The sequence below is a fragment of the Tamandua tetradactyla genome, chromosome 3, assembly GCF_023851605.1.
Source record: "Tamandua tetradactyla isolate mTamTet1 chromosome 3, mTamTet1.pri, whole genome shotgun sequence".
In the NCBI taxonomy this organism is placed as follows: Eukaryota; Metazoa; Chordata; class Mammalia; order Pilosa; family Myrmecophagidae; genus Tamandua; species Tamandua tetradactyla.
This window is the reverse complement of record NC_135329.1, coordinates 97,168,447-97,194,527: the sequence shown is the minus strand read 5'-3', so window position 1 is coordinate 97,194,527 and position 26,081 is coordinate 97,168,447. Positions and strand designations below refer to the sequence as shown.

The window sequence follows — 26,081 nt, the reverse complement described above, 5'->3', positions numbered from 1 at the left end:
CAGTCTGTATCCCTTCAGCTGCAATTACCCATTATCTTACCCTGTTTCTAACTCCTGCTGATCTCTGTTCCCAATGATATATTCCAAGCTGATTCTCGAATGTCGGTTCACATCAGTGGGACCATACAGTATTTGTCCTTTAGTTTTTGGCTAGACTCACTCAGCATAATGTTCTCTAGGTCCATCCATGTTATTACATGCTTCATAAGTTTAGTCTGTCTTAAAGCTGCATAATATTCCATCGTAGGTATACGCCACAGTTTGTTTAGCCACTCATCTGTTGATGGACATTTTGACTGTTTCCATCTCTTTGCAATTGTGGATAATGCTGTTATAAACACTGGTGTGCAAATGTCCGTCTGTGTCTTTGCTCTTAAGTCCTTTGAGTAGATACCTAGCAGTGGTATTGCTGGGTCGTAATCCATTCTGCCATTCTATGTCTTTTGATTGGGAAATTCAGTCCATTAACTTTTAGTGTTAATACTGTTTGGATAATATTTTCCTCTACCATTTTGGCTTTTGTATTATATATATCATATCTGATTTTCCTTCTTTCTACACTTTACTCCATACCTCTCTCTTCTGTCTTTTCGTATCTGACTCTAGTGCTCCCTTTAGTATTTCTTGCAGAGCTGGTCTCTTGGTCACAAATTCTCTCAGTGACTTTTTGTCTATAAATGTTTTAAATTCTCCTTCATTTTTGAAGGACAATTTTGCTGGATATAGAAGTCTTGGTTGGCAGTTTTTCTCTTTTAGTAATTTAAATATATCATCCCACTGTCTTCTAGCTTCCATGGTTTCTGCTGAGAAATCTACACATAGTCTTATTGGGTTTCCCTTGTATGTGATGGATTGTTTCTCTCTTGCTGCTTTCAAGATCCTCTCTTTCTCTTTGACCTCTGACATTCTAACTAGTAAGTGTCTTGGAGAATGCCTATTTGGGTCTATTCTCTTTGGGGTTCGCTCTACTTCTTGGATCTGTAAATTTAGGTCTTTCATAAGAGTTGGGAAATCTTCAGTGATAATTTCTTCCATTAGTTTTTCTCCTCCTTTTCCCTTCTCTTCTCCTTCTGGGACACCCACAACACGTATACTTGTGCGCTTCATATTGTCATTCAGTTCCCTGATCCCCTGCTCAAGTTTTTCCATTCTTTTCCCTATAGTTTCTGTTTCTTTTTGGAATTCAGATGTTCCATCCTCCAGTTCACTAATTGTAGCTTCTGTCTCTTTAGATCTACCATTGTAGGTATCCATTGTTTTTTCCATTTTTTTCTTCTTTGTCCTTCACTCCCATAAGTTCTGTGATTTGTTTTTTCAGATTTTCTATTTCTTCTTTTTGTTCAGCCCATGTCTTCTTCATGTCCTCCCTCAATTTATTGATTTGGTTTTTGAAGAGTTTTTCCATTTCTGTTCGTATATTCAGCATTAGTTGTCTCAGCTCCTGTATCTCATTTGAACTATTGGTTTGTTCCTTTGACTGGGCCATATCTTCAATTTTCCGAGTGTCATCCATTATTTTCTGTTGGTGTCTGGGTATTTGATCAGATTTCCCTGGGTGTGGGACCCAGCTGGTTGAAAGGTTTTTCTGTGAAATCTTTTGGGCTCTGTTTTTCTTTTCCTGCCCAGTAGGTGGCGCTCGTGGTGCTCGTCTGTCTGCGGGTCCCACCAGTAAAAGATGCTGTGGCTCCTTTAACTTGGCAATCCGAATCTCGCAGTCAGCCCGGGAAACCGCGCGTGGAGGTGGGGGTCGCCGGCCGCCGCGGCTTGGGGGAGTACCGGTCCAAATTGCCCAGCTTGCCCGAGATGTCAAGCGTGGCAGGAGGGCCCCGCTATCCAACGTTCCCAGTCAGACCGGGAAGCCACGTGCGTGGAGGGGACCCCAGTCGCCAGCCGCCCCGGCCGGGAAAACGCGCGCCCCTTGGCTATCTCACCGCAGTGGATTCTCCCTGCCCGTTCAACCGTTCCAGAATGGGGTACGCTGTCTTTTTGGTCTCTGTCGTGGCTCCGGGAGCTGTTTCGTATTGTTTCTGTTTCTTTACTTGCTGTTCTGGAGGAGGAACTAAGACCCACGCATCTTACTAAGCCGCCATCTTCTCCGGAAGTCCTGATTATAATTTTTAAGCTCTTGTTTTTCTGTTTCTTGCCCTACCTGTATAGAACATTTTTAGAGGAGGGTTTCTCCAGATATGATTGACCTCAGTCAGATTTTCCGAGACAAGACAAGCCCAGGTCTCAGGAAGCGTGTGATCTGTATGAAGTTTCCCTTAGGATGAGACCCATCAGTTTGCCAGACTTTCCTGTGTAGCCTCTTGAATTTGTTCTTTTTTATACTGCCCAGTAGGTGGTGCTTGTCAGCCCACTACTCCTCACCTGTGTAAAGTGGTGTGGTGCCTTTAATTCTCAGCAGATCCAGTCCCTGACAGAGGTGTCCTTGAGATAGAGGCTGAGATAAAAGGCAGGTTTAAGCCGTTTCGGTTTTCCAACCCCTGGGATCTGAATTATCCTAATGAGAGCCAGCAATTGTGCTGGGCCCTGCCTCACATTTTCTTGGGAAAGATACACCCTATAGGGAATTATCTCCTAGTTATTTTGTTTCTCAGACATACCTTAACTCCACCTTGCCTGGGTCAGTGCTAACAATTTAAAATGCCTGAGGCTTTCTTTAATGGGCTGCTAAAAAAAGTTTACTACTATCCTTTTCAGAGACAGTCCCCAGTCCCCTGGTTTCACCAATCAAGAGCTGGAGTTGGTATATGGCTCTGTGTGCCCCCTTTTTTGGGGACACATCTGTTTTCCAGTATTCTGAGCTCAGTTGACTCCAAAACCCTCTGTTCTTTTTTTTTTTTTTTTCTTCACCCCCCCAGCTCGGCCAAGAAAAACCTCAGGGTTCCTTTTGTGCTTTCTCTGAATTTATCTGTGCTCATAGCTTATATTCAGCAGTCCAGATTCATTGATTAAATTCACAGTTGGTGCTTGCTAGAGTGTCCTTATGTTGCTCCTGGTAGAGTCTACTTCTTTTTCCCACAGGGAAGTGTCTCCTAAATAGCCTGCTGTGCACATGGTGTAGGGGAACCAGCCTCCACAGTTTGGAAGACTTTACTCTTCTGAGCTGTGATTTCAGCCCTTCCACCTGTTCCAGAGTGGTGTATTAAGTGTGTTCAGTCACTGAAGTACCCCTCCACACACATACCATGCTGTTTTTTTTTTTTTTTTGGTGCAAGAAAGGCTTTAATTGCACGGGTTTTAAAACAGACATTGAGTAGAACTAAAGAATATTTATAAAATATGTATAAGGTAAAAAAATACAAAAAATACTTCTATTCTTAAAAGGCAGTTTAATATAAAGAATATTAGTGTTACCTTGAAATCCTTGTTATGCTGCTCCTGGATTTTTTTCCCATTCCCTGTCTCTTCAGAGATATTTTAAATTTTGTGTTTATTATTCCTTTGATTTTTTAAAATAGTTTTACTGCACATGTTTATATTCCTAACAGCATGTTATTTACTTTTGATGCTTTTGACCTTTATATAAATGGACTCATTCTGAATGTGTTCTGCAACTTACTTTGTTCCCTCAGTGTTAGATTCTTGAAATTAGTGCATGTTAATGCATGTGATTGTAGTTTGTTCATTTACATTCCTATAAGGAGCCCTGTTATGTAAATATTCCATTATTAATTCATCCATTTACACTCTTGTTGTGCATTTGGGTTGTTGCTAGTTTTATGTTCTTAGACACAGTACCATTGGGAAGTTTCTTGTCCATTTCTCCTGGAGCAATGTGCAGGAATTTCTCTAGAATAAATACCTAAGCATGGGGGTGTGAGGGTAGGTCAGTGGTAGAATTCACCTCTGCCATGTGGGCAACCCGGGTTTGATTCCTAGCCCATGCACTCTGCCCTCCTCAAAAAAAAAACACGAACAGACAAACAAACAAACAAATGAAAAACCAAACAAAAGCAAAAATTCAACAGATGGTGCTGCAATAAGGGAATACTCACATGGAAAAAGAAGGAAATGTGAACCCGCCATACAGCATACAAAAAAAAAATACCTGGGCCTGGAATTGCTGGATCATAGCGTATGCATATGATGCATGCAAATTTTAAAATTTTAACTTTTTTCAATAATACAAAATTACATTACTAAAGAGGTCTTACCAATTTTTTTTTGCACTGGTGGGGATTGCCAGTGTCTGGCTTTATTGGTGTAAAGTTTTCATTTTAAAGTAATATATGTGCACTGAAATAAGTTAGGAAAAAACATAAAGTCACAAAACAAATTTTAGAAAACACGTCCCATAGAATGATAGATAATGACTTAATATTTTAGTGTATATTTTCCTCAGTTCACAGTACTGTTTTGTTGGTGGTAGTCTATAATAGCCTATTTTTAAAATACAGTTTTAATCGCATTGGATTTATATTTGAATACTTATATTTTATGTTAGATTTTGGACATATTTTAATAGCTTCATAACAGTTAATTATCCTTTGGATTTTTATTCTCCCACCTCAATTTTCTACTATTCAAAATAAAGTAGATGTATTGGGTAATAAAGACTTTTAGTTTTGGAATCACTTCCTTTGGTTAAGGTAGAATAAGTACAATTATTAACTCAAATGTTTTTAATATTTTAAGACTATAGATAATGGGTAATATTGTATTAATTTTTTAAAATTTATTAAGAGAAATTTAACAACTGAACTAAAACATTAACATATATAATCAGTAATTCACAATATCATCACTTAGTTGCATATTCATCATTTCTTAGAACTTTTGCATTCAATTCAGAAAAAGAAATAAAAAGACAATAGAAAAAGAAATAAAAGAAAAACAGAAAAAAAAAGATTATACATACCATACCCGTTACCCTTCACTTTCATTGATCACTAGCATTGATTAAATTAAATTTACTTTAACATCTGTTCCTCCTATTATTTATTTTTATTCCATATGTTCTACTCATCTGTTGACAAGGTAGATAAAAGGAGCATCACACACAATGTTTTCACAATCACACAGTCACACTGTGAAAGTTATATCATTATTCAGTCATCCTCAAGAAACATGGCTACTGGAACACAGCTCTACATTTTCAGGCAGTTCCCTCCAGCCTCTCCATTACATCTTGAATAACAAGGTGATAGCTACTTGATGCGAAAGAATAACCTCCAGGATAACCTCTCGAATCTGTTTCGAATCTCTCAGCCATTGACACTGTGTCATTTCACTCTTCCCCCTTTTGGTCAAGAAGGTTTTCTCAATCCCTTGATGCTGAGTCTCAGCTCATTCTAGGGTTTTTCTCAATCCCTTGATACTGAGTCTCAGCTCATTCTAGGTTTCTGTCCCACATTGCCAGGAAGGTCCACACCCCTGGGAGTCATGTCCCACATAGATGGGGGAGGGTGGTGAGATTGTTTGTTGTGTTGGCTGGAGAGAGAGGGCACATCTGAGCAAAAAAAGAGGCTCTCTTGGGGATGACTCTTAGGATTAAATTTTAAGTGGGCTTGACCTATCCTTTGTGGGGTTAAGTTTCATATGAAGGAAACCCAAGACTGGGGGTTCAGCCTATAGCTTTGGTTGTCCACACTGCTTGTGAGAATATCAAGAATTCAACTTAGGGAAGTTGAATTTGTCCCCATTCTCACCATTCCCTGAACACCATGCTGTTTTGATTGCTGTAGCTTTGTAATAAGTTTTTTTTTTAACATGTAATCACAATTATTGTGCAATCTAGGCTTCCCTGTTAGAAATTTCTTTTTCTTTATTTTGTTAATTGTATAATATAGCATCTATTCAACGCAAAGAGAAAACCCATAGTTTTCAAAGCACTCTTCAACAAGTAGTTACAGGACAGATCCCAGAGTTTGTCATGGGTTACCATACCATCCTCTCAGATTTTTCCTTATAGTCACTCCAGAATAGAGGAGGCTAGAAGGAATAAATATTTTTTAATCATAACAATCGACATTTTTTTTCTTTTTTATGAAAAAAATAACATATCTACAAAGAAGCAGTAAATTTCAAAACACAGCACAACAATTAGTTAGCAGATTTCAGAGTTTGGTATGGATTACAATTCCACAATTGTAGGTTTTTATTTCTATCTGCTCTAAGATACAAGAGACTAAAAGAAATATGAATTTAATGATTCTGCTATCATATTCATTTCTTATACCCTACCTTCTCTGTATAACTCCACCAACAACTTTGATCTTTCTATCCCACTCTTTAGGGATATTTGGACCATGGCCATTCTAACTTTTCATGTTGGAAGGGGCTGTCAATAATACAGGGTAGGGAGATGGAACTAGCTGATGTTTTGGAGAGGCTGGGCCCCCTGTGTTTCCGAACTTATCTGGTCCAGGACCCATCTGGAGGTTGTAGGTTTCTGGAATCTAGTGCATGGAACCATTGCAGAATCTTATATATTTCCGTAGATGTTCTTTTAGGTTTGGCTGGAATTTTTTGGTTAGGATTTGGCAAGTTATGATAGGTAGGAATGTCTTAACTGAAGCTTGTGTAAGAGTGACCTCCAGAGTAGGCTCTCCACTCTATTTGAACTCTCTCAGCCACTGATACTTTATTAGTTACACTTCTTTCCTCCCTTTTGGTCAGGATGGAATTGTTGGTCCCACAGTACCAGGGCTAGCCTCATCTCTGGGAGTCATCTGCCATGCAGCCCAGGTGACTTTCACCCCTGGGTGTCATGTGCCACGTAGTGGGGAGGGCAATTATTTCACTTATGGAGTTGGGCTTAGAGAGAGGAGGCCGCATCTAAGCAACAAAAGTGGTCCTCCAGAAGTAAGTCTTAGGCATACCTATAGATAGGCTAAGCTTCTCCACTACCTACATAAGGTTCATGGGAGTAAGCCTTAAGATCAAGGGCGTGGCCTCTCGATATGGGTGTCCCTGATGTTTGACACAGTATCAGGGGATTCCCTGATGATAAAGTTTAATAGTTCCTTATTTTTTCTCCCATCCCTCAAGGGACTTTGCCAATACTTTTTGATTATCTCCTTGATATGTTCTAAGATCTATCCAGGTATTATTTTAAGCTATACAGGATTAAAGACCTTCATTCTTATTCTGGGTTCCCTGTATTTCAGTTGTTCAAATGAGCTATACAGAGAGGTTATGTTAGATTATGTGCTGCAGAAAATTTATGTTCCAGACAAAATAGGCCTTTTTTCCTTTGATCTCAAAGAGTAGGTGCGGTTCTAAAATATAGGCAATGTTTTCCTTACCCTGTGTTCTGAATTGCCTTAATCCCGACCTGATCAGCTTCATTCGGGGGTGGGATGAGACTGAGCTTGTGGAAGAGAGGTGGATTGGGCTGGGGCAGGTGTGCCTGCACTGAGGGTGGGGGTGTGGGGCAGGTACACTCACAAGGGGTTGATGGGGTGGGGGCACTTGGAGCGCAGGGAGTGGGGGTGCTTGATGGGGTTCAGGTGCTTGGGTTGTGGGACTGTGCTGGTGAGGTTAGTGCATTCAAGAAACATGGCTTGGCTTACTTCCTCTTCCCCCTCTCCAATCCATACACTCCTGAGGGCTCTGGGCTTCCACATTTGACTGTTTTCACCAGCCGGACTGTCTCCAGTTCTCTGCTTCTCAGTTCCTCAGCTTTTGCAAGCAGGGCCACCCTACATGCTGCAGAAGACCCTCCTGGGTCACACCCTGGAATCACCATCTCAGTTACCCTCCCATCCCTTCTCTAGCTATTCCTTGGAGCAGGGCTGAATTCAGTCTATCCTATTCTACCATTTTCCAGGAACCCTTGTAATACGTTTTATGATCAGGAAGTGTGAATCCTTCAACTTCATTCTTCTTTTTCAAGATGGCTTTGGCTATTTGGGGCCCCTTACCCTTCCATATGATGGAAAAGATTGGCTATTTCTGCAAAGAAGGTTGTAGGAATTTTGACTGGGATTGCATTGAGTCTATACATTGCTTTGGGTAGAATTGCCATCTTAACAATACTTAGTGTTCAAGTCTATGAACATGGAATATTCTTTCATTTATTTAGGTCTTCTTGGATTACGTTAAACAATCTTTTGTAGTTTTCTGTGTATAAGTCCTTTACATACTTGGTTAGATTGATTCCTAGATATTTGAATCTTTTAGTTGCTTGTGTAAATCCTTTTTTCCCTTGATTTCTTCTCCCAGTTTCTTATTTCTGGTGATTAGAAACACTATTAATTTGGGGGTGTTGTCTTGCACCCCAAATTCATTTCTGTAGAACTTTGTTATTGATTTTTCGGGATTTTCTGTATGTACCATGTTCCACTTTGCTAAAGCAGCCAGAATGCAATAAATCGGAAATGAATTGGCATTTATAAAGGAGATTTATCAAGTTACAAGTTATGATTCTAAGGCTGTGAAAATGTCCAAATTAAGGCATTAACAAGAGAATTCCTTCACTTAAGAAAGAAGTGACAGTGATGGGAGGACTGTGACAGTCACTGAGGGTCAGAGTTTGGAACAATGGGGGTTTTGTGAACTGTCAGAGATTGTGGAGATCACTTTCAGGCATCTCAAATTTCAAGCCAAAAAGAAAAAAAAGGAAGTCAGCAATTATGGGTGCCTATGATGGTGAGAGACTGGATTGTCAGAGAAGTGCAGGTTTGGGGACTGTGGGGTTTGGTGATCGGGAGTATCACTTGGGATCTGAGGTGGAGGCCTGGGGGTCAGTGATAGTGATGTTTGTAGATGTCTGGTTAGCAGACTGTTTGAGAGTAATTATTGTACTATGATGAATAATGGGGATACTGGTTGTTAGTGGGGAGATAGTGGTTGGTGAGGTTTGTGGAGAGTCAATATTGAGGTGTCCCTGAGGATCATAGGTGATCTGTATGTGGTTGGGGAGAAGCAGTGATGTGGGTTTTACATGTCAACAATTAGATGGTGTACAGAATCGTAACTGGACTTTCAGTGATGACTTGATTAGTGGGAATTAATGATTAAAAGTCCTCTAAGATTCTGTGACAGAGCCTTAGAGATTCAGGGGTTTGCTAGGATTACAGATTTTAGAGGTTTAAGATCCTGTGGAGGTCAGTTATTGGAGATCTGTGGGATTGGTGATTGAAACTTGTGGGGTTTGGTAGTTTGGGGAAGTTGGTGAAATTTAGTGATTGAGGAGTTAACAATGTCAGTGATTGGAGGCCCATAGGAACACAGTCTACAAGTAGTATGTTTTACGCCCGGCCATGTATCAGGAAACAGAGACATAGTGCCTCCCTTAATGTCCTTAGAATTTAGAAGTAGACAAGAAAAAATAAAAATAGAAACAAGTAATTCCAAATATTGATAAGCGCTATGAAGCAAGGGAAAGAGGATAATGTGGTAGAGAGTATCTGAGGGTAGAGAGTGTGTGGCTTTAGCCAGGTTAATCAGGGAAAGCCTTTCTGAGGAAGTGACAGTTGAGGCATAAATGATAATATGGAGGCAGTTGTGCAAAGAGCCGAAGAAAGAGTGTTCCAGGAAGAGGGACCATCTAATACAATGTTTCTCAGACAGGACTGAACTTGGTGTGCTGAAAGAACTTAAGGAAGGCCAGTGTAGTTCCAATATAGTCATGGAAGAAGTTTAAAAATCTGAAATTACAGTGGTAGGAAAGGACCAGATCCTTTAGGATCTTGGCTATGGTAAGGAGTTTGGGTTTATTCTGGTTGCAGTGAGAAACCATTCTGAAAGTTTTAAGCAGGGAACTGAACTGATCTGTTTGCTACTTTAAGAAGATCACCTTGACCACTCCATGGAAGATGGACCACAGAGAGGCAAGAGTAGAGACAGGGAGGTCAATTAGGAGTTTATTACAGTAATAAAAGGGAGGGGATCATGATGGTTAGAGTAGGGTTGTAGCACTGAAAGGAAAAGAAGTTAGAGTTAGAATATATCTGAATGTGAACCAATGGACTTTCTGATGACTTGTTATGGGATATGAGGGAAGAAAAGGATCAATATTTACCTCTAGAATTTTGACCTGAAGATGGATGGTATTTCTGATTTCTGAGAAAGAGTGATATGGGAAAAGACCACCGTTTTGGGTTTTTTTTTTTTTTTTTGAGAAAATAACAATAATTTCTTTAATATCAAAATATTTTGTCAGTGTTCAAATTTTTAATTGTCTGAAATGTAATGCTTTTTTTTTTCTTTAAACTTACAGTTAGTTTCTTTGACGTGGAATCCAAATAAAGTCCACCCATTGCAGTGGGTTTATTATGTCTCTTTTAACCTACTGGCTTCACCTTCATCTGTCTCTCCTGTTCTCTTCTTCCTTGGAGTTATTCAGTTATTTTTACAAAAATGGTAATTTGTCATATAGAATTTCCCACAGCTTGTGGTGTTGTTGATTGTATTTCTGTGGTGTTTTTCATGGGACTCCATTTCTTTGTATTTTCAGTCAATTAGTATTTGGATCAGATTAAGTGACAATTTGTTTGGTAAGACTATGTCATGGGTGGTAGTATGTGCTCCCATTAGAAGGTATGTAATATCTGGTCATCTCTCTTTTTGTGATATTAGTTGCAGTTATAAATCAAGGCCAATCCCTCAGGGATTACAAAATAGTGATGCTCTAATTCTATCATTCATTTTTAAAAAAGTATCCCTTTTTCCTTTGTTCTTTACTATATTGAGCAATGTCTCATCTACTTTTTATACAACTCTATTATAGAATTAATATAGGAAAACCAGTACAAATTATTTACTAGTTTTCTAAATAGTGAATTGACTCACTAACATTATTCTCCACTGGTGACCCGTTTTTTTTTAGTTGACATTGTAACTCATGAAATGTTAACATATTTGACATATTCATTCTGTTGCAGTTTTTACCGTATTTGATGCTCAAGTTGTCTTATTTTTAATGAGACCTCTTGGCACCCCTTTTTAAAATCAGTGTGCTAGGAATATACAGGTTTATTTCTGAACTTTTCCATTCTGTTCCCTTCATCTATATATATGTTTTTGTGCCAGTACCACCATGTCTCAGTTACCATGGTTTCATAGTAAGTTTTGAAATTGAGAACTGAGAGTCTTCCTGCTTTGATCTTCATTTCCAGGATTGTTTTAGCTATTCTTAGTTCGTAAGTTCTTTTTTTTGTTGTTCTTTTTCAGGATTATATTGGCTGTTCTAAGTTCCTAAGTTCCATCTGAATTTTAGAATCAGCTTGTCAGTTGTCACATAGAAGTCAGCAGGAATTGTGATTGGGACTGTATCGATTCTTCAAGGAACTTCTTTAAGTTGGTTCCTAATTCCTTCTGATAGGACTTCAGTGGGAATATCAGATTTTCTGGATGGAAATGGGAACCTCATGGTTGTTGACATTTGTCCTGTTTTGGCCATGTCAAGATTGCAACACCCATTACACGTTCAAGTAGAGATGTTGAGTAGCTTTTTGATGTATAACTCTGGAAGTTAGGAGAGGTCTCCACTGGGAAATCTGTATTTAATGGAATCAGCATTAAAGTTGGCATTTAAAGCCGTAAGACTGGGTGAGGTTACCTAGAGAGAGATGGCAAATGGGAAAGAAAAAAGAGCCAAGGTCAGAGCTGTGAGGCATTCTGTCCATTAGAGGTCTGACTGAAGATAAAGGACCAAGAGACTATGGGGTGACCACTGAGAGGAAGAAAATTGTGGAAGTGTGGTGTCACAGTAACATAGAGAAGAAAGCTGTTTGCGTCAATGGGATTAGTCAGTTGTGTTATGTGGTCTTGTGAGTTCTGGAAGAATGACTACAGAGACCTTGACTATGGCAAGGTGTGGCTCAGTAGTCATTTTGACTGATACGGATATCAATGGCTCTTTCAGTGCAGTGATGGGGGTAAAATTTGTTGAAGTGAGGTGAAAGACTGGAAGATTATGAAGTGAAGACAACAAATATATCAATATTTATGAGAAATTTTTCTGTCAGTATAGCAAGGAACTGGATATAGGGTGGGGCAGGAGATCAAAAGGGGGGTTTTCTTCAGATGAGTGATATTAAGGCAGTTTTGTATGCCCATGGGAAAGATCTAGCAGAAGGGGAGATATCAGTTGAGGAAGCAGTTGGGGATGCAATCCAAAGCACAAGTGGAGAACCTGGCTTTTGCTGAGAGAAAGGACATGTCTTTAATTTTAACAGAAGGAAAAGCAGACCATATGGATTAGGAAATAGGATGGTGGAATTGGTGGTGACAAGACAAGATTTCTCTTATCTATTTGAAAATGTTTTCTCTTTGAAGCGTAGGGCAAATTCATCAGCCAAGAGTGGGTAAAGATGTTGGGGATTTCAGGAGAGTTAAGAAAAGTTGAAACAATAATCTTGGAAAGAGGAGAGGTGAATTTCCTAGGGAAAAGTAGTAGGATTGCTGGCAATATCGAGTGCCCATTTAAAATACATTTTATGGATGTAAATTAAGTCCAGTCTGGAAAATTGTTTGATTTTTACCATGCAGTGTTTAGCTACAAAGATGCAGAGGGGAGTCTTACCAAGGTAGATGTTTTTCTAGATGAGCTCAATGAAGTGTAGAACACGGAAGTTAAAGTTGTTTTCAAGGAAATGTGTATGGTGGTAGAACAATGAATCCAAACAATCTAGCTTTGAAGGGAATGAAAGATTGTGAAAAACAAGGATGCCATCACTGGATGAGTGATAAGTGGGTGGCTGAGATTGGGTGTAGAAGAAAAGATTTCCAGAGTTGGATAAGAGGGGACGAGGTATTAAATGACTCTTCCATTTGGATGTAGAGGTAGCATAGAACAGTGACAGGAGTTGTGGTGGAGAGGAAGCTGGTGCTTAAGTTTTCAGTGAATGAAGCAGAGTAAGTACGGAAAAAAATTAACATAGCAGGCCTGAGATGGCTATCCTTAGAAAGCTGGCTTGCAAGGATGATGTCTTAGAATTTATATTTCCAGATGATTCCCTCCATTTTCAGAACTGATAAGAGCAGCTCACTGTACATATAATGCAGTTTATGTTGAATGCCTATATTCCTTCTGTGAGTCTGGAATTTCTATCTGTGCTAGACCAAATGTACCTTTGTGACCAGTCCCCAGAAAACCTTGGGCTCTTAGTGCTAAGGAGCTTCACACATGTTGTCACAACTTGTTGCTGGAGGAATTAAGGGCATCCTACGTGACTCCACTAGGAGAGGACTCTTGGAAGCTTGTGCCTAGTTTCCTCTAGATGTTGTCCCTGGTAACTTTACCCTTGGCTGATTTTGCTTTGTATCCTTACTCTATAATAAATTCTGTATAGTAGATAGTGAATCCTGTGGGTCCACCCCGTGAATCTCAGACCTGGTAGTGGTCTTGGGACCCCTAACACAATGATCAAGAAGTTGGTCGATTATACCGACAATAAGAGCTAGTGGGTTAAAACCTTTTGACCCTCTAAATGAGCTGGGGTTTTGAAGGAGAAAGAAGAAATGGTTGGAAGTAGTCATTGACCTCATCTTCTGGCCTAAGGTACAAAAGTCATGTGTGTTGGGGGAAGTGGGCAAGATAAATAACATCTACTTGAGAACACTGCAAGGAAGAAGCATTCGCAGGATGCAGATTTCAGTTAAAGCCGGTTGGTGCAGGGAATGGCTGACGAGGGTGAGGGTGCATTAGAGTTGTTATTGGTGATTACAGATTTTGTAAAGGTCACTCCTTGGTAGTCCTGTGGGTATCAGTTCCCTGTTACTGACACCAACAAGGGAATGATAGGAGAGGGATTTTGAAATCACATGGGAGATAAAGATTGATATATTCTGTGAGTATCAATGGTTGAGGAACCTGTGGGAAGATATGTTTGGAGTGTCTGTGGAGGCAAGTGATTGGGGCACTCATTTTCTGTTAGCGATTAAAGGTTTGTTGGGGTCAGGCATTTTAGAATTATGGGGCTCTAGGATTAGAGGAGGCTGTATTGGCTAAGTGATTGGGAAGCTAGTGACAGGCACCAGTAGGGGTTCATTGGAATTCAGGGGCTAAAGATCTGTGGTAAGGGGGATGGGTGACAAATGCTGGTGGTCTGTGGGGGTAAGGGGTTATTGTTAAATATTAAACAAATTTATTTGTACATGCATTGTTTAATATCAAAATTCTTCAGTGGCTGTCTCATCATTCTCTCATCTGCCTAATAAGAAGAGAATTTTAACATGCTTTAATTTCACCCTTCTCCCCAGTACTTCATTCCTGCTTATTCTTTGGTTAGGAAAATGAAATGTCTCAAGTGTTCTACCTCAGAACTGTAATCACTGTTCCAAAGCCTGTAGCATCCATGTTATAATGGAAGAGGCAAAGTTGGTTTCTGTTTCTTCTTTTGGTAAATTGTCCTTCTTTCTGATATTAGTATGATATTTTTCTTTATCCGCTTAAATATATAAAAAAAAAAACCCTTGGCCTGGGTTAACCAAGCTCCAAGTAGCCCTGAAGGTGAGTTTGTGATGGGCTCTGTGTCTAGTGGTTGCATTGGGAGGAGTGGGGCCTTGTGTAGGCAAGGACTAGGAGAAGAGAAGGCCAGCTGTATGAGGGGTGGTGGTGGTGAGGGGACAAAAAGGGAATACTGATGCAATCTCAGCAGGGGGAGGTTAGTCTGGAGGTGACTTCCCAGGCTGAGGCTGGAGTTAGAGAAGGAATAGATGTTACCAGATGGGGAAGGGTATGGAAGGGAGAGGGAACAGACCTTCTGAGGTCCAGAAATGGTGAAGGTAGTATAACCAAGAAATCAGGATTTAAGGGATGATTTTGATTACTGAATCATTGTATAGATTTTCCTTTTCCTTTCTGGGATTTTGAAGTAGACAAAGGAGAGCACCTAGAAGTCCTAAAATATAATTAAGAGGTTTGAATATCTGGAAGGATTATGAAAACCTTTATATATAGAAGAATCTCATAGTCCCTGGAATTCTCCAGTATTTACTATAAAATAGAAATCAGAAAAATGGAGAGTGTTAACTGATTTGATAAAAGTTAATGCTGTAATTCAACCTATGGAGTCCTTACAACCTGGCTGGCCCACACCAGTTGTAATTTCTAAAAACTACTCTATTATTATAATAAATTTAAAAAATTGCTTTTTTACCATACCTTTAGCAGAGCAAGATAAAGAAAAATTAATTTCTGAGCTTGTTCTTAATGAGCTGCCTTTCAATACCTCTTGGAAAATAGCATTAAGTGATTTTAAAGAACAAATTGATAATCATTTGCCTATGTCAGAACTTAACAATTTTTAAAAAGAACACAGTGGATTTTGCCTAAAATAGTTCAGGCTTCCCCACTGGAGGGAGGCAGTACCATCTTTACTGATGGTAGTAGTAATGGACGGGCTGCACATATGACCCCAGGGGAAAACAAAAGTTAGAAAACACCTTATACCTCAGCTCAGCACACTGAATTAGCAGCTGTAATTCAAGTATTGCAAAATTTTCCACAATTCCTTAATATTGTTTCTGATTCTGAATATGTCTGCCAAACAGTCACTCACATTGAGACAGCTTCTTTGTTTGAAGGAGATGAATTGTCTCTAACGTTTTTACATTCACAAACATTAGTCAGAAGTTGAATTACTCCCCTTTTTATCATGCATATAAGAGCTCATACCATTCCTCCCAGTCTTTTGTCATTACAAAATCAGCAAGCAGATACTCTTGTGGGGGTAATTCAAGATCCCAGGACATTTCACAAATTGACTCATATTAATAGCAGAGGGCAGGCTGGGTCTCCAGACCCCCAGACTGTGGCTAGAAGCCCCACGAAAGGGACAGCAGAAAAGGCAGGTCCACAGAAGTGTACAAATGGGTGACTCAGATACCGGAAGGGGTTTGGCTGTCTGTGTTAGTTTCCTAGCTGCTAAAACAAATAGCACGCAATGGGTGGCTTAGCAACAGGAATGTATTGATTCAAGATTTCAGAGGCTAGAAGGTGTGTCCCGGCTTCCGGCCATCTTTGGGGTTCTTTGGCTTTTCTGTCACACAGTGATGTGCATGGCAGCGTCTTCTCCCTTCTTTTCTGACTTCTGTTGGCCATCAGCTACCAGCTGCTCTCGGTGACTTCTCTCTCTTGTCCAATCTCCTTTGCTTTTTGGCTATATTGGGTGAGGCCCGCCCTCATCCACAGGGGCTGGGATGGCATGGGTAGTGCAAGGCCAGGAGTGCCCAGGGACTGGGGGTGCATGGCATTCCATGAAGCAGGCAGAGGTAGAATGAGGGGGCCGCTGACTCTCAGCTGGGGAAGGAGGGAAAATGTGGGGACCTGGGGGTATGAAGGACAGTGACAAGGTGGCCTGTTGTCATGGCAGGTGGACAAACTGTTCAGCATAAGAGCTGTGGGTTCCAGCTGGAATGCTGGGAACGGTGTTTGAGGAGCACGATGCCACAGGTGGAATTCCCTGGACACTAGGACATGGGAAGAGAAGGGGCAGGGTCCTAAGCCCAGGAGGTGGGAAGTGTCATCTAAGCCTGGGGTCAGCAAAATTCACAAAAAGGGCCACAGAGTTAACCTATTAGGCTGTGTGCTTCTTGGTCACTGTGGCAAGCATTCAACTCTGCTGCCATAGCAGGAAAGCAGCCATATTTTCCCTGGCAGAGCTGCTACTGGCCCCAGTCTCAGAGCTCACCATCTGGGTAGGCTGAGAATGTCCAAACCATCAGTTTCTGGTTTCTCTATGCTTAGGAATTAAGTTCTCAGCTTGTCCCCTTCCTCCTGCCTTTCACTACAAGCTGCAAGGAGAAGCCAGGCTGCACCTTCCAGAGTACTTGGAAATCTCAGTTAAATACCTAGGTTTGTCTCTTGCAAGTCCTGCCATCCATCCAACATCAGAGCTCAGTGTCCCAAGTTCATTTCCAGTAACACATTTGTCATTTCCTGAGGCCTCTTCAGAAGGCCTTTAATGTCCATATTTTTACCCACAGTCTCTTCAAAGCAGTCTAGGACTTCTCTGTTAAGTTCTCCCAGCCTCTGCCCATTTCCAAGTTTCAAATCCAATCCCACATTCTTAGGTATTTGCAAAAGCAGCACCCCGCTCTCCAGTTTCGAAACTGTCTTAGTTTTACTAGGCTGCTAGCACAAACACCACAGGCTGGGTTTGGCCCTGGGAGTTGGAGGTGGCCAGGACTCCCACCTGCAGAGCCTGCTCCTCCATTGCCTGGCCCCACCATGTGCCACAGGCCCACGAGCACGACCCGGTGTGGTGGCTCCCTTTTCCCATGGTGTCCTTTGAGCGAGTTGTCCCTTCACATGGTGATGTCTTCTCCATTCTCTTTGGAGTTCCTGCTGACTTCTAACTTCTGGCTCCTCCCTTTGGCCCTTTTTCTGTGTCTGAATTTCTTCTCCTTATAAAGGACTTTGGTAATCTAGATTAAAGCTCACCGTGATTCATTGAGGCCAGACCTTATATAAACATAGCATCTTCACAAGGTCCACTTTATAGTGGGTTCACACCCACAGGGATGCAGCGAAGACTAAGAGCACATGCTTCAACCAACCAGAGACTGCATTTTTGTAGTGTCCTCCTGCCCTCCACAAACACACATATACACACGCACAGACACATGTGCATATGTACACACACTGACACACACACAGAGGTGCCAACTTCAGAGGCATGCAGAAGGGTCCTTTGCTTCTGTAAGAGGAGCTTTGCTTGTATCTGTGGTTCTGCTCCTGCGGCATGTCTCCAGTGCAGCAAGTGTTTTCGTTTTCTCATTAGGAAATGTCTTGCAGAGAGATGCTTGAGACTGTGGATCCACCCTGTGGCTTCTCCAGCTCTCACACGTGTGTTACAGCATCTCTTGAGGATTCTTGCCTGAATCTGCTCTTACGATGGTTGCCAAATGGTGGTTTTCTAAACCCAGCAGTCTGACTTCTGAGAAGAATGTAGAGAAGAATAGATTGGGTTCACTCCTGCTCCACGTAAGAAGAGACGGTGTGCTGGTTTGAACGGAAGCATGCCCCCTAAGAAAAGCCATGTTTTACCATAAATCCCATTTCATCAAGGTAGAATCATCTCTCTTCAATACTGTATGTTTGAAACTGTGATGAGATCATCTCCCTGATTGATGAGATTTAGTTAAGAATGGTCGTTAAACTGGATTAGGGGATGACATGTCTCCACCCGTTTGAGTGGGTCTTGATTCGTTTCGGAAGTCGTATAAAAGAGGAAACATTTTGGAGAAAGAGAGACTCAGAGAGGGCAGAGAATACTGCCGCACCACGAAGCAGAGGGGCCACCGGGCAGTGACCTTTGGAGATGAAGTAGGAAGATGCCTCCCGGGGAACATCATGAAATAGGAGGCCAGGAGAGAAAGCTAGCAGATGACGCGGTATTTGCCATGTGCCCTTCCAGCTGAGAGAGAAGCCCTGACTGTGTTTGCCATGTGCCGTCTCACTTGAGAGAGAATCCCTGAACTTCATCGGCCTTCTTGAACCAGGGTGTCTCTCCCTGGATGCCTTTGATTGGACATTTCTATAGACTTGTTTGAATTGGGACATTTTCTCGGGCTTAGAACTGTAAACTAGCAACTCCTAAAATTCCCCTTTTTAGAAGCCATTCCGTTTCTGGTATATGGCATTCCAGCAGCTAGCAAACAAGAACAGATTTGGTATGGGAGAGCGGGGTGCTGCGGCGTTTTGCAAATGCCAGATATGTTTGAACGGTGTTTTGGATGGCTACGGGGAAGATTTTGGAAGAACTGTGAAGAGCATGGTGGAGAAGTCCTGGAGTGCGTGAAGAGACTGTTGGTGTAAATGGAACCAGTGCCAGTCTTGACAGAGGAGGACACAAAAGGGAGAGATTGGAGTCTGCAGAGTGAGAACCAGGAGAGTTCGGGTCTGAAGGCAAGAAACCTCGGCCAGGAGAGTGGACCACCTGTATGCATGGAGAGGGTGAGTGTACCCTGAAGGACGAGGATGAGTGTCCCCTCTCATTGCAGTGGAAGAGCTGTGCAGCCTCGGGCCTTGGAAAAGGCGTAGCCGGCTCGTTGGGGGACTGGGAGAGCCTGGCTGCTGCCCTGTGCAGGGCTTGAGCGTGTGCCCCAGAAATGGCAGAGAGCCCGGGGGTGGCCCTGATGCCTGGAGAGAGTGGATCCCAGAGGTGGTCTCCTGGATGTTCCCTGAGTTTGATTTGGGAAGAGGCGGGCCACTGCATAGGCCCTGGGCAGGGGTGGGACTGCCACTTTATAAAGCCCCAAAGCTGAATGATTCTCAGACTTTGAAATGTAATGGACTTTGCCCTGCAGGTTTTTGAAATTGTATGGGTCCAGTGACCCCTGTGTTCCTTCCTCCTTATGGAAATGTGTATATGTATCCTACGAGTGTTCCTCCTTTACATGTTGGCGGCAAATAACTTGTGCGGAGTTTTCAAAGGTCCAGAGCAAATGGAGAAAATTTTGCCTGAGGACAGACAATGCCTGTAACTGACTTGATGAGATTTTATCGTGTCTCTAATTTTGTACTTCATTGTGTTGCTGCTGAAAGGTGTAAGGTTTCTGATATTGTTAGAAATGAATTAATACAAAAATTAATTAACACACAGTTTGCAAATTAATCTAATAATTAATAATATATGTTATTTTTATAAGAATCAAAAATTAATGAAACATTAATTAGTTACAAAAATTAATGTATTTTGCATATGGGAAAAACATGTCTTTCTTAGGGGTGAGGGGACGGAGTGTGCTGGTTTGAACGGAAGCCTGCCCCCTAAGAAAAGCCATGTTTTACTATAAATCCCATTTGATAAAGGTAGAATCATCTCTATTCAATACTGTATGTTTGAAACTGTAATGAGATCATCTCCCTGATTGATGAGATTTAGTTAAGAATGGTTGTTAAACTGGATTAGGGGATGACATGTCTCCACCCGTTTGAGTGAGTCTTGATTAGTTTCGGAAGTCGTGTAAAAGAGGAAACATTTTGGAGAATGAGAGACTCAGAGAGGGCAGAGAATACTGCCGCACCACGAAGCAGAGAGGCCACCAGCCCGTGACCTTTGGAGATGAAGAAGGAAGATGCCTCCCGGGGAGCATCGTGAAATAGGAGGCCAGGAGAGGAAGCTAGCAGATGACGCCGTATTTGCCATGTGCCCTTCCAGCTGAGAGAGAAGCCCTGACTGTGTTTGCCATGTGCCATCTCACTTGAGAGAGAAACCCTGAACTTCATCGGCCTTCTTGAACCAGGGTGTCTCTCCCTGGATGCCTTTGATTGGACATTTCTACAGACTTGTTTGAATTGGGACATTTTCTCGGGCTTAGAAGTGTAAACTAGCAACTCATAAAATTCCCCTTTTTAGAAGCCATTCCGTTTCTGGTATATGGCATTCCAGCAGCTAGCAAACAAGAACAGATTTGGTACGGGAGAGCGGGGTGCTGCGGCGTTTTGCAAATGCCAGATATGTTTGAACGGTGTTTTGGATGGCTAAGGGGAAGATTTTCGAAGAACTGTGAAGAAAATGGTGGAGAAGTCCTGAAGTGCGTGAAGAGACTGTTGGTATAAACGGAACCACTGCCAGTCTTGACAGAGGAGGACACAAAAGGGAGAGATTGGAGTCTGCAGAGTGAGAACCATGAGAGTTCGGGTCTGAAGGCAAGAAACCTCGGCCAGGAGAGTGGACCCACCTGTATGCATGGAGAGGGTGAGTGTACCCTGAAGGGCGAGGATGAGTGTCCCCTCTCATTGCAGTGGAAGAGCTGTGCAGCCTCGGGCCTTGGAAAAGGCGTAGCCGGCTCGTTGGGGGACTGGGAGAGCCTGGCTGCGGCCATGTGCAGGGGTTGAGCGTGTGCCCCAGAAATGGCAGAGAGCCCAGGGGTGGCACTGATGCCTGGAGAGGGTGGATCCCAGAGGTGGTCTCCTGGATGTTCCCCGAGGTTGATTTGGGAAGAGGCGGGCCACTGCATAGGCCCTGGGCAGGGGTGGGACTGCCACTTTCCAAAGCCCCAAAGCTGAATGATTCTCAGACTTTGAAATGTAATGGACTTTGCCCTGCAGGTTTTTGAAATTGTATGGGTCCAGTGACCCCTGTGTTCCTTCCTCCTTATGGAAATGTGTATATGTATCCTACGAGTGTTCCTCCTTTATATGTTGGCGGCAAATAACTTGTGCGGAGTTTTCAAAGGTCCAGAGCAAATGGAGAGAATTTTGCCTGAGGACAGACAATGCCTGTAACTGACTTGATGAGATTTTATCGTGTCTCTAATTTTGTACTTCATTGTGTTGCTGCTGAAAGGTTTAAGGTTTCTGATATTGTTAGAAATGAATTAATACAAAAATTAATTAATACACAATTTACAAGTTAATATAATTATTAATAATATATAATTTTATATTAATGAAAAATTAATAAATTACAAAATTTGTGTATTTTACATATGGAAAAACATGTCTTTTTTTTGTGTCAGAGGGTGGAATGTTATGGTTTGAAAGGAAGCATGCCCCCTAAGAAAAGCCATGTTTTACTATAAATCCCATTTGATAAAGGTAGAATCATCTCTATTCAATACTGTATGTTTGAAACTGTAATGAGATCACCTCAGCGATTGATGAGATTTATTTAAGAATGGTTGTTAAACTGGATTAGGGGATGACATGTCTCCACCAATTTGAGTGGGTCTTGATTAGTTTCTGAAGTCCTATAAAAGAGGAAACGTTTTACAGATCTTTCTCCCAATCTTGAGGGGTAATTGGACTCTTCCTGTTCTAACTTTTTCATGTTGTAAAGGGCTATCAATATTATGGGATAGGGGAACGAACCTAGTTGATGTTCTTAGAGAGGCTGGCCCTTCTGGTTTTCAGGACTTATCTAGCCTAAGAACCATCTGGAAGTTTTAGGTTTCTGGAAGGTAATCATGGAACTTATGTAGAATCTCAGATAGAGCCGTAGGTGTTCTTTAGGATTGGCAAGAATGGTTTTCGTTGGGATTTAGCAAACCATGATAACTAGCAGTATTATCTCATACAAGAAGCTTATATAAGAATAACCTTCAGAATAGCCTCTCAAGTCTGTTTGAACTCTCTCAGCCACTGATACCTCATTTTGTTATATTTCCTCCCCTCTTTTGGTCAGGAAAGCATTGTTGATCTCGCAGTGCCAGGGCCAGGCTCATCCCTGGAGTTCATATCCCATGTTGCTCAGAAGACTTTTCCCCTTGGATGTTTTTCCCATGTAGCGGGAGGGTAAAGATTTTCCTTGCAGAGTTGGGCTTAGAGAGAGAGAGGCCATATCTGAGCAACAGAAGAGGTTCTCTGGAAGTAAGTCCTAGGCATAACTATAGTTAGGTTTAACTTCTCTACTAAATAAATACATTTCGTAAGAGCCAGCCTCAAGATCAAGGGCTTGGCCTATTGACTTGGGAGTCTCTAATGTTTGAGAGAATATCAGAGGGTTCCCTGGTGGGAGAGTTTAATAGTTCTACAGTTTTTTTCCATCACTCAAGGAAGTTTGCCAGTACTTTGTATTTATCTGCCCAGCATACTCTGGAATATATCTGGGCCTTGCTGTATAGAATTATAAGCCCTCATTCCCATTCTGGGCTCCATGTGTTTTGGGTTGTTTAAATGATCTCTCTAGACAGGTTGAGTTAGATTATGTGCTATGTAAAATTTAAGTTTTTTACAAAATATACCACTCTTCCTTTGGTCTTATAGAGTAGGTAAAGTTCTAAAATAGAGACAATGTCCTCCTTACCCCTGTATCTGATTTACCTCTGTCCCAACCTGACTGGCTTCATTCTTATCTTCGACTGGAGCCTGATGTCTTTTTTGGTTTCTTCAACAGGTGCTGTATGTGCAATGCTGACTTTCAGAGCTGCAGAACTCCTACGCTGAGTCTTGGGTGTCACACAAGTAGCCAAAATTCCAGGAAATACCAGGTTATACATTATAGGTTCTGGCTCATTGTATCTTGCTTCTGGCTTCTTTCATGCACCAAGTTTGTTTCTTTTTATTTTTGAATAGTATTTCATTAATGAATATACCACACTTTACTTATTTGTTTCCTAGATGTTGCATATTTATACTGTTTTCAGGTTTGAGATATTTTGAATGAGGCTGCTATGAGCATTTTTATTTTAACCTGTTATCCCAGACGTGTTTTCATTTACCTTGGGTGAATACCATGGCATGGTATTTCTCAGTTATTAAGTAAAGTGTGTTTCGCTCTCTAAGGAACTGCAACTATTTTCTCAAGTTGGTGTTTTTTGCATGCCCACCAGCTCGAGAGTTCCAGAAGGTCCTCATCCTTGACAACATTCTGTGCTCTCCTTTCTGATCATAACTGTTCCAGAGGTGGGAAGTGGCACCTCACTGGTTCTGTGATGACTAATGAGGTTATTAGCCGTTCATACATCTTCTTTTGTGAAGTGCCCTTTAAGGCCTTTTGCTCATTAAGAAAAAATTAGGTTATTGATTTATTTTGTCCTATCGAAGAAATGTTGCCTTCCCTTCTAGTTCCTTATGTTTTCTTTTAGAAGCTTTATGATTCTAGGTTTTACATTTGGGTCTTAGGTCTATCATCCACCAAGGATTTATATCTGTGTGTGTGATGAGATAGTTCAAGTTACCTCAAATGAATTGCCATTTATTGTAGCATCATATGTTAGAAAGACACTCTTTTTCTCCCTGGAACTGCATTGGCAACTTTGTAAAAAAAATTCCTTGGAAGTATTTAGCATGTTTCTGGGTTTTATCTTGTTCCGTTGAGCTCTGAATATGTTTGTACTTTTGCCAACACCAGGCTGTCTTGATTACTGTAGTTCATGGTAAGTCTTGAAATCTGGGAGGGTGGATCCTTCAACTTTGCCCTTTTCTTTCAAGATTGTTTTGCCTGTTGCAGATCTTTTGCATTTCTATATTCATTTTGGAATCAGCTTGCCAATTTTTTCCAAAAATCTCTGCTGGAATTCTGGATGGGACTGTGTTGAATATAGAAATCAATTTGGGAAGAATGGACATCTTAATGATACTTAGTTTTCTATTTCATGAATGTGATATACGCTTAGAACAATTTAGCTTTCCTTTTATTTATCTCAGTCATATTTTGATGTGGAAATTGTTCACATCTTTCATTAGATTTATTAGTCCTTTATGTTTTTTGATGCCATTGAAAATGGAATTGTTTTAAAAAATTTTGTTTTAAAAATTTTCATAGAAATATAGTAGATTTTTTCATATTGACCTTCTGTCCTCTGCAATTTTGTAGCCACACTGTGTTTTCTAAGCATCCAATCAAGCTGTGCCTGTTACTTCCTTTCGTGCCTTTGACCCTGGCTGCACTTGCAGGACAGCGTTCCCTAGAAGCGGTGAGAGTGGGCATCTCTGCCCTGGTCCCAGGCTGGGGGGCAGACAGTTAGTGGATAGCACTACCTAAGCCGTTAGCTCTCGTGATGCCCTTTCATAGGTTGTGAAAGTTCCCATTGTTTGCTGCTTTGCTAAGAATTTGATCATGAGTAGCTACTGAATTTTGTATAAAATATATATTTTTTGCATTTTGAGGTAATCATGTGGCCTTCCCCCTATACTCTATTAATGTGAGCATGGAATTTCTTTGTGGGCACAATTTGGGGCACAACTTCAATTTCTTTAATAGATATTTTTGTGGCTTTCTATCTATTTTCAGTATTTGAAAGTGAGGTAATTTAATATCAGCATTAAAATTATGACAGACCCTGGTTTCTAACTACCTTGTTGAAAGGAACCAGAAATTCATTCTGAATGGCTGAGTTTTGGTCTGGGACCTAAGGTACACACTGAGGTTAAGACATTTTGTTGTGCCATAAATCAAAGAAGCTTTCAAGGATTAATGGGATTGTGTCAAAACAGACAAGGCACCAGCCGGAAAGGGTTCCTGCTGGCCAAATGTGTAACAATTTGGAGATCAAAAAGAATAATACTCATAGTTGACTGGCATACACCTAATCTATGTAAATCCATGAATCCATAATGATATTTAAAATAAGAGAAAGACTGAAAACACTCATTTGAGGCAGATACTAAACCAACTCTTTATTTTGAATCTTTCTAGTAGGAACAGAATATCAGTATAACCAAATAGCTCTAGTTTGTTTTAGTTTGCTAGCTGCTATAATGAGACATACCAGAAATGGAATGGCTTTTTAAAAGGGGAATTTATTAAGTTGCAAGCCTATAGTTCCAAACCTGTGATAATGTCCAAATTAAAGCAAGGCTATCGAAATGTCCAATCTAAGACATCCAAGGAAAGATAACCTTTGTTCAAGAAGACTGATGAAATTCAGGTTTCTCTCTCAACTGGAAAGGCACAAGGCAAACATGGTGATGTCTGCTAGCTTTCTCTCCAGGCTTTTCATGAAGTTTCCCCGGGAGTGTTTCTCTTCTTAGTCTCCGGTTGCGTGGGCTGTTGTGGTTCTCATGACTCTAAAGCTTTTGCCAAAATGTTTCTTCTTTTAAAGGATTCCAGCAAACTAATAAAGACCCACCTGGAATGAGTAGAGTCACATCTCCCTCTAATCACAGGTAATACCCACAATTGGATGTGTCAGATTTCCATAGAGATAATCTAATCAAGTTTCCAACCTACAGTACTGAATAGGGACTAAAAGAAATGGCTGCTCCCACAAAATGGATCAGGATTAAAACATGGCTTTTCTAGGGAACATGATCTTTTCAAGCCTGGCACAGGCAGGGATATGATCTGTGCTAAAACCACGAGATGATGGTTGAACTGGTCCAGGACCACATGCTCCCCCTTGCCCCCCCTCCCTCCCAGCCTGTGCCTCTGGCTCAGCCTTGCGATGGGGCGGGGGTAGGGGGGAATGTCACCACGTTCTTGTGGCAAGTGCTGCGAAGGTCACGCCTAACATGTTCCAGCCCTACTGGTTTAATCACAAGCCTTTAAGGATAATTTCAAGCCTTAAGGGATGAGAGAGGATGGCACACGGCCAAGACCCCAAGGAAGCAATGGACAGTGTTTGAAGCATGATGGCTGCAGGCCGTGGCCTCTTCTGCAGGTCGGTGAAATCCAGACCTGCTGCAAAGGGATGTTGGGGGCACCTGGGGAAATTTGAATATTGTCAGCCATTATTACCAGGAATGTTTGCAACTTTTGTCAAATATGATAATTTAATTTTGGCTACTGAGG

At 41.3% G+C, this 26,081-nt stretch overlaps 1 long non-coding RNA gene across 5 annotated transcripts in view; it reads left to right on the top strand.

Annotated features, from left to right (window-relative positions):
- LOC143677549 (uncharacterized) overlaps positions 1–26,081 on the top strand; it is a 92,978-nt gene that overhangs the window by 6,307 nt on the left and 60,590 nt on the right. For 4 of the 5 annotated variants that reach the window (XR_013172664.1, XR_013172663.1, XR_013172666.1 and 1 more), the window contains exon 3: positions 22,743–22,836. This is a non-coding gene — a long non-coding RNA (uncharacterized LOC143677549). Of the gene's footprint in view, positions 1–22,742; positions 22,837–24,164; positions 25,691–26,081 lie in introns of those variants that run through there. The other variant, XR_013172667.1, reaches the window with a different exon arrangement.